The sequence below is a fragment of the Oncorhynchus masou genome, chromosome 30 (genome assembly GCF_036934945.1).
Source record: "Oncorhynchus masou masou isolate Uvic2021 chromosome 30, UVic_Omas_1.1, whole genome shotgun sequence".
NCBI lineage: Eukaryota > Metazoa > Chordata > Actinopteri > Salmoniformes > Salmonidae > Oncorhynchus > Oncorhynchus masou.
The window spans coordinates 41,451,858-41,467,448 of NC_088241.1; the positions used below are offsets into that span (position 1 = coordinate 41,451,858).

Below are 15,591 nucleotides of genomic sequence, written 5' to 3' on the forward strand. Positions count from 1 at the left end.
ACTGATGCTGGAGTCCACAGAGTTGGCCATTTGTCTGTGTCCCCAGCATGTCCCACGCACACACCCACCTATACCACAAACCATCAGCTTGAAATGAGATTCAGTCGACTGCATAATCTCTCTGTTCTGCTTAGCTGTGATTAATTGACACAAGTGTTTCTTATGGAGGGGACCAACCACTGCAACACACAACCATCTCACACTACATGAATCCATGAATCCATGGTCACACTCGCTCACTCAGTGTTTGAGCTAGCAAAATGGCAGACCAGCTTTGAAGTCAATGGTCAGGGCTTAAAACCTCTTAAAGCCCAATGAACAGCCAGTGAGGTGGATGCCCTTGGTTTGAACAAAGTGAGAGTTTGTAATTCGATTTATTTGGAAAACAAAATGGCCACGTTTAGACACTGGTGTGGTGTCTGTAAGGAAATGCTAAGTGGTTTAACATTCATGTATGACTGCAACTAGGTGGCTAACTGACCCACATCAATAAACCACCAATAACCACAATTTAGTTTATATTATAGCCCACCCAGTCATTAGATGCATGTATCATATGAATGCCGAATGGATTCGAGTCAAAAATTGCAGAAATCCTCCAAAACAACCAAACCATTCAATATACTCTGTAATGCGGTTAATCTAAAAATAGTTTTGAAAACCTCTGATGTACTGTTTCTTTTCAAACATATATCCAACGTTTCAGAAATGTTTAACTAGTAGTATGCAGATTAAACTCTTTAGTAAACGAGAAACACTTCTGGTCTGTCTGAGAGAACTGGGTCTGGATGATAGATGAAGGAGATGGACCACGTTGTTAAGGAGAGGCTGTTCCTGTGACATCTTCTAGTGAGTCCCCCTTTCTTTCAACATCCATTTCTCCCCTTGCCTCTATTCTCAACCCAAGCCTCCCTCCTTGTCTCTGGAGTGTAATCTGTCTCTTCACCAAGCGCCCTCTTTATTTAGACACCTCCACCCCTGCACCTCATCCCTCTATCCCCTGTCCTCTTCCACTTTGCCACGTCTTCTATTCTCTTCCTCTCTTCTTGTCTACTTGATGGGTGAACACCTCAAAGTAGCCCTCTCTCCATCTCTTCAATGTGCCATGGTCCTGAAGGACCTCTCTCTCTCTCCTCTCTCCCACTGCCCACTCCTTTACCTCCACCCCCAACTCTCCCCTTTCACTCCTCTGTTTATTATTCATTAAGTTTCCCTTTGGAGCCAGAGAGAGTAAAAGCCCTAGGGTACCTGAGAGAGGGAGAGTGAGTGCGTGTGTGTGTGCACGCACTTGCATGAGAAGGAGAGCAAGAATACAGGGAGACACGTATGACTGAGGGATGGAGAAATAGGGAGAAATATGCGGATGAAAATGAAGGTTAACATATATGTAGAGAGAGAGAGAGAGAAAATAGGAGGGTAGTGTAAAAGACAAAGAGGGTGGTGCAAGCCTGACAGACATGCACTCAGCTCTAAACCGACCAATCAGAGATCTCCTCCTCCTGGAACTGCTGCAGCCATAGAGCAGTAGTCAGGCTGGATTGGACGATGGCGTATACCATTCACACACACACTCCTTCAATCCTCTGCTCACACCCACAGTGAGAGAAAGAGGGAGAGAGAGAGAAAGAAAGTGAGCTCTCCGCTAGCCGAGCACTAAGCACTGCCCCAGAGAGACAGACGGTGGTAGAGAAAAAGGGAAAGAGGGAGCGAGAGAAAGAGAGAAAATGGTGAGGCAAGCACAGAAAGTCCTTCTCACTCATCCTCACGAACTGTCAGCTGTCATGCCTGTCAAAGGAAGTCCCACCAGGTATGGAAAAATTAAAGTACCATTTGTGCTTTGAGCTGTTTCTACAGAATATGTGCGTGAGTGTTTGAATGTCTCTCTCTCTGTGTATGTGTGAGAGCGACGAAGAAACGGAGCGAGGGGGTTTATCACATGTTATTTGTCAGTGCTTAATGAGTGCACTTGCAGCTCGTTGGCTCTGCCTCTGTCTCCTGTGGTGTGTACGTTGTAAGCCTCCCTCTCTCTCCCTCGCTGGAGTTATGGACTGCTGCTTCTGCCGCTGCTACAGCTGCTGTAGGGGTGTAATAGTGAGTGTGAGTTAGGATAGCTGATGCATGAGCAGCGACACTGTAGCAGTAGCTTCAGACACAAATATAAATGCGCGGCAGGAAACGGGACTCCACTCATTGATTTCTTATCCTTTTATAAGCAGAGGTCTTTCTCCGTATCAGATTCCATCTCCCACTCTGAATTATAATTTCAAAAGAGAGGCAGGCATGCCCTTATGTTGGAATGCTTTAGAAACACAACTCTTATAAATAAAGGTGCAAGTTGGAACCAAATAAGGTTCTTGAGAGCAATGCCATAAAGGAACCATTTTAGGGTTTCCTAAGAACCATAAATGTGGTGGTTATTTGAAGAAGCATACAAAAAAAATGTAAGACCCTGAAATGCTTCATCCCTCCAGGTCAGGAATTGATTAGACCTGCTGTAGGGCTCATAGTTTATGGGACACATCAGGCCTGCAAATTATATTATGCTGGTTTGCAAAGTGATGTGTAATTCCTATTGGAATCCAGCTGGAGTGGGGATATCCAACATTTGGAATTTCTCTCCACACTCAACCGACATTCATATTGACTGCCAGGGTTGAGAAGCCTACAATGTGATACCATCCTAAACAGCTAAACTGGAACAACCAATTCTGTAATGGCTGCAATAAGTCCAAGTAATCGATTGGAATAGTTTTAGAAATATGTTATTCATATTTGAGCAGCTTCAAATGTAATAATCAATCAATGTACAAGTAAAAACAATAGATATTAAAAGAAGCAATTCAAAAAAATATACCTGTAATAGAGCATGCTGGGAAATATGATAATGATGATGGGCGTGGCTAAACTCTGGTTATTAACACCAACACTGGGGTTCGTTTACAGTTACACAATTGAGTGTTAATTAAACTTGTTAGTGTTAATTTAACTCTTGAATAAACAGCTAGAAATGTTACACTAAAAATGAACCCTACTTTAACACTGACCAATTTGCTGTGTGCTATGAAATTGACACATCTGCAGGCTTCCATACATTTCAAGAACCTTTTAGAATTCTGAAGAACCGTAGATGCCATGTGAAGAACCTCACACATAACTCGAAGGTTCTTTATCAGGCTAGAGTTCTCCAAAGAACCTTAAGAGCTGAGGAAGAACCATTTAAGAACCTTTTTCCCCCCCAGTGTAAGGTAGGTAGCTGTACCTCGTTAGACTCTGCTCAGTTTTGCACTGTTGATATTGTGATTGTAAATCTCTGTCTAGGAAGGTGTGCTCAGCAGAGTGAGGGGTAACGGTAAAATGGTTGGAGTGTGAGGGAATTTCTGGAAGCACTGTTGTTGTTGGTTTTGTATCGTTGTAGGTTCTCTTGTGCTTTGACAACAGCTTTTGAACATCAAATCCTTGCACAGCATAATAATGCATATACTGTACAGTATGTCAAGCCGCTGTACCATATACAAGTCAGAGTATTGCCATAATTATTTGCATTAATTATTTGCATTAGACTAGAGAGTTCCAGCCCCCTATTGTGGAGACATTTCACTGCATTACTTGGGCTGACGTTCAATCAACCGCATTTAAATGCCGTCAACTTTGGTGAGATTTTTGGCTGGTGCAGGTAGCATGGCTTTAGGAGTATTCTGTAGTGGCTCCCAACAGAAATCAACCAATATATGCCTTGATGAAACCTGGACATCCATTGCCAGTGTCCTGGACACAGATTAAGCCTAGTGCTTGTCTACAAAACACTTTAAATGAAGAATCTCCATTGAGCATTATTCTTAATCCAGTACAATAGGTTTAATCTGTGTTCAGAAAAAAGCCCAAAACGGATAATAGCAATCACTTCATGACTTTTCATGATGTCTCTAAACTAGCTTCAGGGGATCTAGACCTTTTCTTCAGAAAATAAGAACACTGAACATGAATGAAAGTCTGATTTGAGGGCAGAATTATCCCCATCTCTTTATTCAGCCTAGATCAGTGGCTCTGTTTAAAGAGATTCTCTAATATTTGTGTATACTGTACGATTTAGCCAGTAGTTCTAAGTGGTTCCTGAAAATTGTATACTACGTCACATATATGAACCATGTCATTGCTCTTACTCTTTTTCTGCTGTGTCCACTGAGCCATTGGGACAGCCTTGCAAACTCTATTGGATAATGTTGGGCAGGCCTCTTTGGCTAGAACTCAAATTGCTAAGGGGCCAGCCCACGTGGGGAGAAATGTTGGGAAAATGGCGCAGCACAGCTGCAAGAAAAGGGATTTCGTGGATAATTGAGGTAAAACAGTAATTCTGATAAGAGATTATGCATGAACTACACATTGACACATCCAGCCCAAAGCGGGAGGTTAAAAAAATGCTGAAGCACCAGAACATGTCTTTAATTATTTGTTTGAAGCACATACCTTGGCATCAATGTGATTGTCATTGGTGTAGACCGGGCAATGAACTGGTGTCCGCAGTTACCATTATGTCTTTTAATGGCTAAAGCTTGCTTTCTCTAGAGGCATAGCTGAAACTCAATGGCACAAATGGTTGCCGTGCGTCACCCAAGTGGGTACTACACTATGTTGGTAGATGAGGTGAGTTTCCCCCTAAAGGGCTTTGAGCACCTAAGTGAAAAAAGCAAGATAAAAATCCAATCAATTATTCTGATGAAATTATTATAAAGACTGAAGCACAATCCAAAGCTTTTCTCTGATACTGTATTGAATTGGAGTCCATACCAGCCATATTGTTTGTATAGATTGATATTATAGCACCTGGTCCATACTTTTAGAAAATATTTTGATTGTTTTTAATAATTCCTTATCTGAATACATAGTTAAAGTATGCACTTTAAGGAAGACTCATCTGACATCCCCTAAAATATCATACCTAAGTGACATTTGAAAGTGTCTGGACAGAATCTGGATTCCATCATTTGTCTCTCCTCATGAGACATTTTACAGTAACCTCGAGATAGCTTGTGGATGTTGACCAGGATCAATCCTGTGATACTGGCCTGATACGGATCGCATGTGACTCATAGTAGTCACTTCAGACAAACTGAATCAGTCATCACTGGAGCACTTCCTACGGCAAATTCAATCCCTCCCTAGCTTTTTGAGGAAATTAGTCAAACAATGGAAACACAACTATTTACTATTTAAACAGTCTCATCAAAGTGTCATTAAAACAATGAATCAAGCAACCATTTCCACCATCGTTGCCAAGCAGTGTTTGTGCCCCATCCCTATAGTGCATTAATTGACAAGAGCCCTATGGGTAGTGCACTACAAAGGGAGTAGATTGCCATTTCGTACCCATACAGTGTTTTCAGAGGCCATCATCCAGCCTTTGTTGCTTGACGTGATGTCAGTTCATACAACAGATCTTATTGATGCATAACGCAGACAGTGTTTGTAGAATGCTATTGAAAGCATACAGATTTGGCTACAGACAAATTGAATATAACAGTTTAACTGGAGAGTGAAAGTTAAGGCATACACTTAAGGCATCATGTTTTTGGAGGGTTGGTATGTTGAGAAATGGCTGTGTTGGATGATAAATTGAAATAATAAGTGCACAATACTTGTACGACAGTGAAGACAGAACGGTTTGTACTTTGTCCTTGTCGCTAACACTCACCAACCTCTCCAACCTTGCCAGACAAAACAAGTACTAGGCTATACCTAGGTTAGAAATAGATTTAAAAAACCACTTAACCCAAGGTTTCAAATAATATGCCGCGGCACTTAACACTAGAAAAGCCTTGTTGGACCCCCCCGTCGGGCCAATGACGCGTCTTTTGAACGTCAACATTCTAACAGTCTAATAATTACATTTCATATATGCTATCGGAAGATTAATCATTTGATTTCTGTTTATGAAGGTAACATTTAGAATACCAAAGAAAATGTATTTCAATTAACACAATGGCATTTTTATTAGATTATGTATCAGTACGTACACATGAAAAATCACTAAAACATCACAATTTAAAGTGTTACAATCCATGAATTAAACATCATCACAAAGATCATTCATTATTAAATCATTAAGGTATTTAAGGAACGTTAGGAATTTCTGAAAATGCATTTCAAAAGAACAGAATGGCCTATTTTGGTTTGAAATATGTCACTGTGCTTTGAGTGTTGCCAATGTACGCGGAGAGTGCATGTTATTTGAAATAGAGCTCAAGGGGTAAATATATGAGTTGTTTGGCATGGATGGGTGATTTAGAAACTGCAGAATCTCTTATTTTTGATTCTTTCGGATACTACATACACATCAAAAAGTCAAACCTGCTTGTGACTCTAGGATAATTTTTTTCAGTAACTTTTTAGCACTCCATTTTTTTTCCCTTCCTCAGGGTTCTATTCATTCTGTATTGCTAAAGACTTACGGTTTGCACAATAGAAATGTAAAGGTAATTTCCGATTAAGCCGACTTGTGCAGCGTTTACCGCCAATGCGGGGAACATGAGATTTTTGGTTCCAATCTCCGTGTTTATGTGAGACGCAGAATACGTGAACGGATTATCTCTGCATGTATGGTTCCCACCGTGAAGCATGAAGGAAGAGGTGACATGGTGTGTGGGTTCTGTGCTACTGATTTATTGAGAATTCAAGGCACACTTAACATTTTGACATGTGAGTTCCAAATAAACTCATCAGAAAAAAAAACATCCTCTCACTGTCAACTGTGTTCATTTTAAGCATACTTAACATGTGTAAACATTTGTATGAACATAACAAGATTCAACAACTGAGAAGTTACACAGACATGTGACTAACAGAAATGGAATAATGTGTCCCTGAACAAAGGGGGGTTCAAAATCAAAAGTAACAGTCAGTATATGGTGTGGCCACCAGCTGCATTAAGTACTGCAGTGCATCTCCTCCTCATCGACTTCACCAGATTTGCCCATTCTTGCTGTGAGATGTTACCCCGCTCTTCCACCAAGGCACCTGCAAGTTCCCAGACATTTCTGGGGGAATGGCCCTAGCCCTCACCCTCCGAATCAACAGGTCCCAAACGTGCTTAATGTATTGAGATCAGGGCTCTTCCCTGGCCATGGCAGAACACTGACATTCCTGTCTTGCAGGTAATCACGTACAGAACGAGCAGTATGGCTGGTGGCATTTTTATGCTGGAGGGTCATGTCAGGATGAGCCTTCAGGAAGTGTACCACTTGAGGGAGGAGGTTGTCTTCACTGTACCGCACAGCATTGAGATTGCCTGCAATGACAACAAGCTCAGTCCGATTATGCTGTGACACACCGTCCCAGACCATGACGGACCCTCCATCTCACACAAATGAGCAGGGACCCTGGGCATCTTTCTTTTGATTGTTTTTCAGTCAATAGAAAGGCCTCTTTAGTGTCCTAAGTTTTCATAACTGTGACCTTAATTGTCTACCCTCTGTAAGCTGTTAGTGTCTTAACGACCATTCCACAGGTGCATGTTCATTAATTGTTTATGTTTCATTGAACAAGCATGGGGAACAGTGTTTAAACCCTTTACAATGAAGATCTGTGAAGTTATTTGGATTTTTACGAATTATATTTGAAAGACAGTGTCCTGAAAAAGGGACATTTCTTTTTGCCAAGTTTATCTCTAATGGTCACCCCAGCATGAGTTGCTTTATGCACGTGATGTCAGAATGCACTCACTGTTCCAAAATATTACCTATAGGCTATGTTTCAACTTGTCAATATCAAAGTATTTTCTAACAACAAATTGAATTGAGGTGTGTTCTGCCTCCTCATTAATTCATATAGAAGTAGTCCATTTCAGCGTTGCGGACAATTTATGTTTGAGTCTTTGCAGAGCTGGATAAACTTCTCTCTTCCAGGAGAACCCACCACACTTCACTCATGTTTGCGCAGATCAAGTATGCATATATTTGTCTTGCAATTCAGTCTTGCAAGAATTGAAACATTTTCTTGCTGTCGCTCGCTTTGCCTTCGTTGTTGTTTTCTTTACACATAATAACTTTGGACATGTATGTGTTCCTATTAAAGTAAGTTCCTTATTTTCTGCATATTGTGTTGTCGTTTCTACTGTAGGCGCATACAGTATGTACAGTATGTAATAATGTATGTATGGAGCATAATGTATTTACAGTTTTATTCACGTTTTCAATTACTGGTGACAAATAATGCATTCTGATTATTGCATATATTGTAATGGACACCTATGATGTGTGTAAAATTATTTTGTTGCAAGGTTGTATAGATTGTAATGAGCTAAGCTATTTGCCAACTATGTGTGGCGCCATGTCTTTTGACATTATACAATGCATTCTGGGTGTCACGTAATCTGCCATACGGAAGATTTTGTAATGAGGTGGAGGAATGGTTCACTCATCTTTCGGGTAAACTTCCAGAAGGGAATGAAGGGTAGTGGATGATCGTAGATGACACACACCCTTCAACATGCATACTATAAACAGTCCAAACTAATCTTGTCTCCTCCTATTATCGTTGGTTGATTCGGAAAAAAACAAGCATGGCGGGACGCACAAACTACCTATCCTAGGACAACTTTAGATTTCTAGAAAGTGCTGTACTCAATTATTTCGATCAATGGTGAACTCAAATAGTATTTGCTATTAGATAATTAATATTGTTGTTTATGTCAGCCGAGAGTTATAAATATATGACTGCTTGTGTTATGTCAATCTTTCCTCAGTCTTTCCTCAGTTAGCGCTAGGACAAATATAGCCTACATTTTTCCAGTTTGGATGATTGTGCTATGCTGTATCTACTTCTGTGAATGTCTTAATATTGCATCTAAAAATAAACTGCTTACATTCTGGACATAACTTTGTATGTGCAAAATGTTTCTGAACAAACTGACCAGCTCAAATGCTGACTGTTGTGTCATTCTAAACTGGACATTCTAAATACACATTCTAATCACACCTGTTTGATCGTACCTACAGGGACCACTGTAGAATGATCACACCCATGTGTTGGTACAGCATTCTGCCATCCAACTGCTCTTAAACGCAAGTAAAACTAAATGCATGCTTTTCAATCGATCGCTGCCCGCACCTGCTCGCCCGTCCAGCATCACTACTCTGGACGGCTCTGACTTAGAATACGTGGACAACTACAAATACCTGGGTGTCTGGGTAGACTGTAACCTCTCCTTCCAGACTCACATTAAGCATCTCCAATCCAAAATGACATCTAGAATCGGCTTCCTATATCGCCACAAAGCATTCTTCATTCATGCTGCCAAACATACCCTCGTAAAATTGACCATCCTACCAATCCTCGACTTCGGTGATGTCATCTATAAAATAGCCTCCAACACTCTACTCAACAAACTGGATGCAGTCTATCACAGTGCCATCCGTTTTGTCACCAAAGCCCCATACACTACCAACCATTGCGACCTGTACGCTCTCGTTGGCTGATCCTCGCTTCATACTTGCACGCCCAATTTTTCAGTTTTTGATTTGTTAAAAAAGTTTGAAATATCCAATAAATGTCGTTCCACTTCATGATTGTGTCCCACTTGTTGTTGATTCTTCACAAAAAAATACAGTTTTATATCTTTATGTTTGAAGTCTGAAATGTGACTAAAGGTCGCAAAGTTCAAGGGGGCCGAATACTTTCGCAAGGCACTGTATATGAATACTCAGTAGGGTCTGTAGAATTTAAAGTATACAGTGCATTCAGAAATTATTCAGACCCCTTAACTTTTATCACATTTTGTTATGTTACAGCCTTATTCAAAAATGGATTACATAGTTCCCCCCTCTACAATTTATACACATGTTTTTAGATTTTTTTTTGCAAATGTTTTAAAATTATAAAAACGGAAATATGACATTTACATAAGTATTCAGACCCTTTACTCAGTACTTTGTTGAAGCACCTTTGGCAGTGATTGCAGCCTTGGGTCTTCTTGGGTATGACACTACAAGCTTGGGAAGTTTCTCTCATTCTTCTCTACAGATCCTCTCAAGCTCTGCCAGGTTGGATGGGGAGCATCGCAGCACAGCTATTTTCAGGTCTCACCAGAGATCAATCGGGTTCAAGTCCGGGCTCTGGCTGGGCCACTCAAGGATATTCAGAGACTTGTCCTGAAGCTACTCCTGCGTTGTCTTGACTGTGTGTTTAAGGTCATTGTCCTGTTGGAAGGTGAACCTTCAACCCGGTCTTAGGTCCTGAGTGTTCTGGAGCAGGTTTTCATCAAGGAACTCTCTGTACTTTGCTCCATTCATCTTTCTCTCAAACCTAAATAGTCTTGCAGTCCCTTCCTCTGAAATACATCAGCCACAGCATAATGCTGCCACCAACCATGCTTCATCGTAGGGATGGTGCCAGGTTTCCTCCAGATGTGCCGCTTGCCATTCAGGGCAAACAGTTCAATCTTAGTTTCATCAGACCAGAGAATCTTGTTTCTCATGGTCTGAGAGTCCTCTATGTGCCTTTTGGGGAAACTCCAAGAGGGTTGTTATGTGCCTTTTATGGAGGAGTGGCTTCCGTCTGGTCACTCTACCAGTGCTGTAGAGATGGTTGTCCTTCTAGAAAGTTCTCCCATCTCCACAGAGGTACTCAGAATCTTGGTCACCTTACTGACCAAGGCCCTTCTCCCCTGATTGCTCAGTTTATACGGGCAGCCATCTCTAGGAAGAGTCTTAGTGGTTCCAAACTTCTTCCATTTAAGATTGATGGAGGCCACTGTGTTTTCTTGTGGACCTTAAATGCTGCAGAAATGTGTTGGTACACTTTCCCAGATCTGTGCCTCGACCCAATCCTGTATCGGCGCTCTACAGACAATCCCTCAAACGCATGGCTTGGTTTATGCTCTGACTTGCACTGTCAACTGTGGAACATATATAGACAGGCCTTTCCAAATCATTTCCAATCAATTGAATTTACCACAGGTGGACTCCAATCAAGTTGTCAAAACAACTCAAGTATGATCAATGGAAATAGGATGGACTTGAGCTCAATTTCGAGTCTCACAGCAAATACTTTTATAAATAAGGCATTTCTGTTTTCTTTTTTTGATAAATTTGCAAACATTTCTAAAAACCTTTTTTGCTTTGTCATTATGGGGTATTGTGTGTCGATTGATGAGGAAAAATATGTAATCCATAAAGTGGGTACAGTTATGCTAATAGCTAATAGTGTCTCAAGTGTGTGAGCATGCTCTTTCCTCTTACTTGTTGCGCAGTAGAACTTGAAGATGATATATGTTGCTAAATATAGGTGTTCATTGTTTGTTTGTCTCTTCAGAATGTATAATGTTAGCAAAGCATTTATCAGGCTTGTTTGAAACCATAATCAAATTAATTGGTTTCTTGCTTATCATAATAATCAATGCTTTGTAACACTGTAAACCCCTCTTACTGTACGACATGTCAGTTTGAAATTTGATATCTGTCAATATGATGCTAGTTATACATCAACGTTAAAGGAATTAAACATCAAGCACTGATGAGACACAGAGCAGGCAGTCAAAATGTAGCCTGAATGGAATATCAAAGATATAGACACATTTTGCCTACAAACATGCAGTCTTAGAACAAGCATACTGTTATTGTTCTCCAGCTGTGATATGTACTGTACATCTACTGGTTTAGAGGTTTCTTACTTTGTGAGTGAGTGGGTTTCATAACACCAATTTAACAAGATGAGAGAATAGGAGGGACTTGTGGTAAAACTGAGATAAGTATGTTCTGCTGTGGGTTGTCAAGCTTCAATTTCTCATGTAATAGTAATGAATTCAAAGGTTGTTTCTGAACAATGCATGGTCAGTCAGCAAGAGCTGACAAATTGATTTCTTACATAATTTCTTCATTTTTATCATCCCTTTTTCTCTCCATAAGAAACACAACTGGGGCAGTGAAATCATGATGTTTTTCCATTTCCAGATCACCTTCAGTCACAGTCTAACAAATGGCATCCTAATGATTTTAATCAGCATGCCAGAGGTCAGTGATAACCCTGTGATGAAGGCTGATTATGTTTTGGTGTATTTATTAAAGGGGCAATCAGCAGTTGCTCCATACATATTTGGATTTCTAAATTAACGATATGTACCCGTTGATTCTTGAAGAATATAACATATATATGTCTCATGATCTTAGTTTAACTGTCATACCCCATCCGAACCCAAAATATAAGCTTGTTTTTTATTGCAATGTTTGTAAACAAAGTAAATGTAAACAAACACACTGTACAGCCTCAAAACATGGTTCAACCTAGGGCTCTATTCAATCCGTATCGCGTAAGTTCAGCTTTTTAGCACAATTGACAATAAAAGACCATGTTCCCGTAGTCAAGGAGACTGCATTCACGGTAAACGCTGCATATGTCAGGTCAATCTGAAAATACCTTTACATTTCTAGCACACAATCTGTAATGCTTCAGCGATGCAGATTGAAAAGAGCCCAGAGGCAGGGAAAATAATAGGAGTGCCAAAAAGCTACTCTTTAAAATTGTCAAAAGCAGGGATGGGCAAGAATGACAAAATACCATAAAGCTCAATGTATCAAAATAAACAACAGATAATTTCGTAATGTATTTAATTAAAATGCATGTATTTTTGTATTTTAAAATACATTGGCAAGTAGACGGCACGAACACCAACAACATGCTCAGTAACGGTTACAGAAACCTTTTTACTTGCTATGACTGTGATATGTTTTTCTACCTTATTTGAGCAAGTCACTCCAGATAAGAGTGTCTGCTAAATGACCAAAATGTAAATGTATATTTGAAAATGAACCTACCAACATAAAAGACAGTACTGTGCAGCCGTCTTCATCAACCCGGCCAAGGCTTTCGACTCTGTCAATCACCGCATTCTTATCGACAGACTCAATAGCCTTGGTTTCTCAAATGACTGCCTCGTCTGGTTCACCAACTACTTCTCAGATAGATTTCAGTGTGTCAAATTGGAGGGCCTGTTGTCCTGACCTCTGGCAGTCTCTATGGGGGTGCCTCAGGGTTAAATTCTCGGGCCGACTCTTTTCTCTGTATATATCAATGATGTCGCTCTTGCTGCTGGTGATTCTCTGATCCACCTCTACGCAGACGACACCATTCTGTATACATCTGGCCTTTCTTTGGACACTGTGTTAACAAACCTCCAAACGAGCTTCAATGCCATACAACCCTTCTTCCGTTGGCTCCAACTTCAGTTAAATGCTAGTAAAACGAAATGCATGCTCTTCAACCGATCGCTGCCACACCCACCCACCCGTCTAGCATCACTACTTTGGACGGTTCTGACTTAGAATATGTGGACATCTATAAATATCTAGGTGTCTGGTTAGACTGTAAACTCTCCTTCCAGACTCACATTAAGCATCTCCAATCCAAAATTAAATCTAGAATCAGCTTCCTATTTCACAACAAAACCTCCTTCACTCATGCTGCCAAACATACCCTCGTAAAACTAACTATCCTACTGATCCTTGACTTCGGCAATGTCATTTACAAAATAGCTTCCAACACTCTACTCAGCAAATTGGATGTAGTCTACCACAGTGCCATCCGTTTTTTCACCAAAGCCCCATATACTACCCATCACTGCGACCTGTATGCTCTCTTTAGCTGGCCCTCGCTACATATTAGTCGCCAAACCAACAGAAATAGTATGTGTAGGCCTATAGATTTGCATTGAAACATAGCCCAGGATTTATTGTAAACTTTTACAGAGATCCGTCACCTGGGCAATCAAAGAACTATCTTCCTGAGATACATAAATAATATATACGAGAATATAGCCTCCATTTGCAAAGGACCTGTGATCTCTACTTATTCCATGGGGTATGAAAATGGCATTAGAGAGTCAGTTGGAAAACTCCATATTTGTGGCCGCAGAGAAAATTACATACTTTTGGGGACCTTTACAAAAAAAACATCCTTGTGAACAGAGCATGATTTATAAATAATTTCCCGCCCTCCAAATCATTTAATTATAAAACTCGAGGAAAGAATGCAAAATTAATAGATGATTGGCAAAAGGTTGCGTTAATATTTAATTTCGCATTTTGGGATTGCTAGGATTTTCTCCTCCTTCATTTGAGAGTGTTTGCTATGAGATATTATATTTTTCCCTTTTCTTTTTTAAAGAGCTCTTAAGAGGAATAGTGATTATGTAATATCCCTACTGGAGCTACTGCTGGGAACCTAAGGGCTGCCTCCTGGTCCTACTCTTTCTCCTCAAATCAGTTATAGTTTAGACTTGGTTAGCAGCTCTGCCTATGGGCTGAGTTTGAGATCCGCAAGTGGAGTTGCACTGTTGCCACTGTTGCCATGTGCTGTAGGTATACCTCCTTGCCACTTTAAAGGGTGAAGGTGTGATTTATATGGGACTTACAATCCATACTCAAGGCTTGGCGAACACTTTGGAAGTATTTACTTGGTTTTGTTCTATCTAAACCCTATTTCCTCCATCCCTTTATTGCAGGGGGTCAATAGAAACAGTCAATACTATTCAGTCTAGACAGTGTTAAGATATGGGTAAACTTTCAATTATAGTACAGCTCCAGACACTATTTTTCAACTTCAGATTGATTGTTATATAAACAACGAACTCCCATAAATGAGCAAGCAGAGATTTTAGATTCCATCCAAACACTGGGGGGAAATACAAAATACCAAAAGAATGTGGACACCTGCTTGTCGCATATCTCATTCCAAAATCATGGGCATTAACACGGAGTTGGCCTGTTGCTGCTATAACAGCCTCCACTCTTCTGGGAAGGCTTTCTACTAGATGTCGAAACATTGCTGCGGGGACTTGCTTCCATTCAGGCACTAGAGCATTAGTGAGGTTGGGCACTGATGTTGGGCGAAAAGACCTTGCTCGCAGCCGGCATTCCTATTCAATCCAAAGTTGTTTGATGGGGTTGAGGTCAGGGCTCTGTGCAGGCCAGTCTCTGCAGGCCCCCTCATGCTAGAAACAAGTAAGGGCCTTCCCCAAACGGTTACCACAAAGTTGGAAACACGGAATCGTCTAGAATGTCATTGTATTTTGTAGCGTTGAGAATTTCTCTCAGTGGAACTAAGAGGACTAGCCGAACCATGAAAAACAACCCCTGACCATTATTCCTCCTCCTCCAAACTTTACAGTTGGCACTATGCATTGAGGCAGGTAGTACTCTCCTGGCATCCGCCAAACCCAGATTCATCCGTCGGACTGTCAGATGGTGAAGCATGATTTATCACTCTAGAGAACCTGGTTACAATGCTCCAGAGTGGCGGTGAGCTTTACACCACTCCAGCTGACGCTTGGCATTGCCCATGGTGATCTTTGGCTTGTGTGCGGCTGCTTGACCATGGAATAGCATTTTATAAAGCTCCCGAAGAACAGTTCTTGCTTCCAGGGGGAGTTTGGAACTCGGTAATAAGTGTTGCATCCAAGAATGTACGTTTTTTTACGTCCTACCTGCTTCAGCATTCAGCGGTCCCGTTCTGTGAGCTTGTGTGGCCAACCACTTTGCGGCTAAGCCGTTGTTGTTCCTAGACGTTTCCACTTCACAATAACAGCACTTACAGTTGACCAGGGCA

General features: G+C 40.9%; 1 protein-coding gene across 1 annotated transcript in view; it reads left to right on the forward strand.

Annotated features, from left to right (window-relative positions):
* Positions 1 to 1,632: 1,632 nt before the first annotated feature.
* Positions 1,633 to 15,591, forward strand: part of LOC135523160 (cadherin-18-like) — a 217,440-nt gene continuing 203,481 nt past the window's right edge. Inside the window, exon 1 of the mRNA XM_064949884.1 lies at positions 1,633 to 1,807. The gene's annotated coding sequence lies outside the window, so the exon portion shown is untranslated. The remainder of the gene's footprint in view (positions 1,808 to 15,591) is intronic.